This window comes from Bos grunniens, chromosome 18, assembly GCF_055505025.1.
Source record: "Bos grunniens cultivar Pamir isolate PY7600 chromosome 18, Bosgru_T2T1.0, whole genome shotgun sequence".
Lineage (NCBI taxonomy): Eukaryota > Metazoa > Chordata > Mammalia > Artiodactyla > Bovidae > Bos > Bos grunniens.
In genome coordinates this window covers 46,379,365-46,384,870 of record NC_141182.1, presented here as the reverse complement: position 1 = coordinate 46,384,870, position 5,506 = coordinate 46,379,365, and the positions used below count along the sequence as shown (strand labels likewise).

The 5,506-nt window shown below is 40.4% G+C and overlaps 2 pseudogenes; one reads left to right on the top strand and one right to left on the bottom strand.

The window, feature by feature from the left end:
- On the bottom strand, positions 1-326 carry LOC147353669 (small integral membrane protein 10-like protein 1; annotated as a pseudogene).
- Positions 327-546: 220 nt separating this feature from the next.
- LOC147353668 (hypoxanthine-guanine phosphoribosyltransferase pseudogene) lies at positions 547-1,442 on the top strand (annotated as a pseudogene).
- The last annotated feature ends 4,064 nt before the right edge of the window (positions 1,443-5,506 follow it).

The window sequence follows — 5,506 nt, the reverse complement described above, 5'->3', positions numbered from 1 at the left end:
CTAAGAGTGGAGAGCGCAGCCGCAGAGGGAGCCCAGGCACTCTGGCGAGACAGCGGGGCTCATCGCTCTCAGCTTTCCACTTCTTGGGAGTCGGCCATAACGGTGGTTTGAAATGTTGGCGGCTTCATCAGGGTTCTGAAACCGTAACTGCAAGCACATGTTGAAGACCACGGAGCCAGCGAGGTAGAAGTACGGCAAGTTCTTGTGCAGACGCCAGGGTGAGCAGGGTGCGGCAGGTCCCCTCGCAAGACCCCGTAGGAGCTGGGGGCCGCCGCCAGACTCGAGGTCCTGAGAACCAAGGATGACGGAGACGCGGCGGAGGCCATGAACCTTGTGTCGCCACGCACCCCCGATGCGGTACCTGGAGCCGAGGGTGACCACGGACCCGAGGACCCCCAACTGGCGGCAATGACCGGAAGGGGCAGGTGGGGGGCGCTAAGCGGCCACCGAGTTCACACTCGCTCCCCAACAATCGCCACTTCAAACCCTCTTAATGATTTTTCTTTGACGCGATGTTGTCTTATGTTACCAATACTCCTCGGCTGATACTTCTTCAAGAAGGCAGTTCTGAGTTTGAAGTAACTTGATAATAGACTTTCTTGAATAGTTTGCTTGGAGTGACAAAAATTTAAATGAAATGGCTTATCAGAAATCAGACTTTCAGCTCCTCCCCATACTTCCTTCAGCCCTTGTGCCAGCTGGCTGGGTTACCGCGACCAGCAGCCCCAGCATCATGATTAGTGATGATGAACCAGGTTTATTTTGTATACTCAGCCATTATGCTGAGGATTTGAAAAGGGTGTTTATTCCTTGTGGACTAATAACGGACAGGACCGAACGGCTTGCTCGAGATGTGATGGAGATGGGATGCCATCACATCGTGGCCCTCTGTGTACTCAATGGGGGCCTATAAATTTTTTGCTGACTTGCTGGATTACATCAAAGCACTGAACAGAAATAGTGATAGATCTATTCTTATGACTGTGGGTTTTATCAGACTGATAAATCCTGTAATTACCGTAATGACCAGTCAACAGGTGACATAAAAGTCATTGGAGGAGATGATCTCTCAACTTTAACTGGTAAGAATGTCTTGATTGTTGAAGATTTAATGGACACAGGCAAAACAATGCAAACTTTGCTTTCTTTGGTCAAGCAGCGTAATCCAAAGATGGGCAAGGTTGCAAGCTTGCTGGTGAAAAGGACCCGTCAAAGTGTTGGATATAGACCAGACTTTGTTGGATTTGAAATTCCAGAAAAGTTCCTTGTGAGATATGCCCTCGACTATAATGAATACTTCAGGGATTTGAATCATGTTTGTGTCACTAGTGAAACTGGAAAAGCAAAATACAAAGCCGAAGGTGAGCGTTCAAGCTGAGTTTGGAAACATCTGGAGTCCCACTGAAATCACCAGTGAAATTAACCAATGTTCTAGTTCTGTGGCCAGCTGCTTAGAAGAACTTACTGTGTGTCTCCTAAGAATTTTGTCTGTTTCGTGTTTTAGAAATGTCAGTTGCTGCATTCCCAAACTCTTCATTTGCACTGTGAGCCTATAGACTATCCGTTCCCTTTTCGCAGATTGTTGTTTGGCTCGTGAATGAAAAATCTCTGAAGCCACACTGCTATTGACTGAAAATATGGAAATTGTATCTGTAACATTTAAAGAGAAGACTGTATTAGTTTTTTAATTGGTATTTTAATTTTTATATAGTCAAGAAAGAACAAAAGTGATTGAATGTTGTTAACTATACTGCTGTGTGTCTAGAAGAGCAGTCAGTTTCATATCTGTGACAGTGCTTAAGAGGTATCATTGTGTCATAGAAACCATATGTCCTGGAATTCTTTTAGTAGGTTTCAGTAGTATTAACAGTATTTTCTTGCTTGTTCAGATTATTTCTGGTGAATATTTGTTAACAGTTCCTTTTAAGTACAGGTCAATCAGTTCCAGAACTTACCACATTTTGAATTCTTCAGTGTAAAAATATTTCAAATAAAGGCTGTCTCTTTAAAAGAAAAAAAAAAAACCAGACCTTCAGTAGAAAGAAAAACATTATTTATAAGTGCTGAGAGAAAAGAACTGTCAATCTAGAATTCCGTATCTGGGGGAAATGCCCTTTGGGAATAAAGGTGAAATAAGGATAGTTTCAGATGAAAAAAGCCAACACCATACATTGGCATGGACCTGCTCTGAAAGGAAAACCAAAGTTAATTCTTTAGTAAAGGAAAGTGATACTACAGGAAAACTTGGAATGTCAGGAAGAAGTAGAAGCAATAGAAATGGTCAAGATCTGGGTAAACATGATAGACTAGTTGTATTTTAATTCTTGAAAATGTGTATTACAGTTGAAAGCAAAAATTATAACATTGATGAGATTTTCATTGTATGTAGATGTAATACATATGGTTAACTTTTTAAAATATAAAGGAGAGGGGGTGAAGGGACCAACATGGTGGGAGGTTGCTATATTCCACCTGAGTTGTGAAATATTCTGGTTAGGCTAGCATGTTTATTGTACTCCCTACAGAAACCACGAACAAAATTTGCAAAGACGTATACTCAAAAATCACGAGATCAATTAAAATGGAGTAGTGAAATAATACTCAAACAATCCAAAAGGGAGCCAGAAAGGGAAAACAGAGGAACAAAAAACAGAGGGAACAAATAAAACAAATAATAAAGTGGTAGACTTAATGCCAAACATACCAGCCATTACATTAAATGCACATGTGATAAACACAAAAATTATAAAGATTTTCAGAATTCAGTTTTTAAAAAGATCCAATTATATCCTGTCTATAAGAGTCACATTAAAGATGCATATAGGATAAAAGCAAAGATTTGGGGGAGGGAAGGTATGCAACACAAACACAAAACAGAGATGTGTGGTTATATTGATGTCAGGAAAAGTGAAGGTTTTAACTCTTTCATCCTCTGCCCAGACTCAAAGGACTCTGAGCCCTTAGGACATGGTGGAATCACCAAGTAAAAGGAGCATGGATCCCTGGCTTAATCTATGGGTCACTAGAAATACTCACATTGAAAGGTTGTGATAGTGTGAAATAAACTTGTATCTTGTGAGCTGCTGATTTGATGAGGGTTTATTTTTTTACAGCCTCTAGCATGACTCTAAACAATATACCTTTTAGACCTCAGTACCCACTAGCCCAGTGCATCTCAATCTATTTGTGACTATGGCATAGATTCTGTTTTTGGTATCTCCAGTCTGTCATGGAGGGCCTCCCTGATAGCTCAGTTGGTAAAGAATCCAGCTGCAATGCAGGCTTGATTCCTGGGTCTGGAAGATTCAGTGGAGAAGGGATAGACTACCTAGTCCAGTATTCCTGGGCTTCCCTTGTGGCTCAGCTGGTAAAGAATCCACCTGTAATGCAGGAGACCTGGGTTTGATCCCTGGGTTGGGAAGATCCCTTGGAGAAGAGAAAGGCTACCCACTCCAGTATTCTGGCCTGGAGAATTCCATGTATTGTATCGTCTCTGGGGTCACAAAGAGTCAGACACGACTGAGCGACTTTCACTTTCATCCTGCAAGGAAAAGAGGATGGCCTCAGTCCCCAAACCACAGGGAACTGAGTTTAGCCACAACAACATGAGCTTGGAAGAATGTCCTCAGCTCCAGAGGAGACCACATTTCAGCTGACACACTGATATATCAGCCTTGTGAGAACCTAACCAGAGAATTCAACCACACTATTCCAAGATTTTGAACCAGTAGAACTGTGAGTTAATGAATGACTGTTGTTTTAAATCACTAAGTGTATGGTGTTTGTTACATACACGTGGAAATTTTTTTCCAATTTTATTGCGAAATAATTATCACTGTATAAGTTTAAGACATGCAAGTTAACAATTTGATTAATATGTATTGTGAAATGATTACCACAGTAGGTTCAGCTAACATTCATCTTCTCATACAGATATCATAAAAACAAAATAGGAAAAGAATAAAAAAATTCTTGTGATGAGAACGTGTAAGATTTAATGTGCTAACCTAGTAAAAGTAAACTAAAATCTTAACAAAAAATTTTTCCAAATACTTGGAAAATAAACCATATAAGTCAGAATAACTCATGAATCAAGGGAAATTAGACAATGTTTTTAACTGATCAAAAATAAGGTATAGAACATAGCAGAATATATAGGATGCAGCTAAAGCAGTGCTTAGAAATGTACAACTTCACATCTTATATCAGAAAATAAAAATGTCTCAAATTAACAATCATGGCTGCCAATCTAAGAAACTGGAAAAATGTAAGGGCAAAATAAAGCCAAGGCAAGGAGAAGGAACATGGTATAAGACTAGAAGTAAATGAAATTGAAAAGGGAAAAAAAGTAGAGAAAAGCAATGAAATGAAAAATGGTTTCTTTGAAAAGAGCAAAAACTGATAAATCTCTTATAAGACAGGCAAAATAAGGGAGAAGATACAATATTAGAAATGAAGGAGAAAATATCTTCGCACATAAATTGTATACCTTTGGAATAAATTGTCCCATTCTTGAAAAACAAAAACTCAGTTCAGGGACTCACAGGTTACTCAAAGATTATTTGAGTAACTTTGTATCTATTGAGGAAGGTAAGGGACGTTCCTGGTGGTCCAGTGGCTAAGACTCAGGACGGAGACCCTAAGAATATAGAGGTAAAGTTTTCCATTCCCTACGTTCAGGACCCTCAACTCCACTCAGTCACTGTTTGATCTGAAATTTGTCTTTCTCTTTCCCTGGGCTTCATTCCTTAGTCTGCATAAATGGAAACTATGGACTGGTAATGGAAATTCACAGGGTGTTAAGAACAGTGGCTGAAGTTCCTCATACTGCATGAAGAAGAAAAAGTAGTCAAAATTTACTTACTGGAGAAAGGCCCCAGACTCAGGAGATTCTGCAGGCTTGTTCCAGCTTTAGGAAGCAAAGAATTCCCACTGTAATAGGAATGGTTTCAGAGCACAGAAAAACCGGGAATGCTCTTTAACCCATGTGATATTGCCAGCACAGCCCCAATGCAAACTTGAGAGACTGGCCCCAAAATGGAAAGTAATAAATTCGTTTACAAATAGAGGCACAAAATGAGATATAAGTAAATAATATCCACCATGCATTAAAAGAATATAATTTACACTTGAACAACATGAGTTTGAACTGTGCAGCTCCACTGATATGCAGGTATTTTTCAGTAGTAAGTACTACAGTACTACATGGTCCATGTTTGGTTGAATCTGCAAATTGGAGGAACTGCAGATATGGAGGCTGCTGCTGCTAAGTCGCTTCAGTTGTGTCTGCCTCTATGTGACCCCATAGACGGCAGCCCACCAGGCTCCGCCATCCCTGGCATTCTCCAGGCAAGAGTACTGGAGTGGGTTGCCATTGCCTTCTTCGGCAGATATGGAGGACTGACTCTTAAGTCATACACAGATTAACCTCCTCCTTGTTCAAAGGTCAACTGCAATGGATAGTGAACCAGTAAGCCATGAAATTAAAAGGCGCTTACTCCTTGGA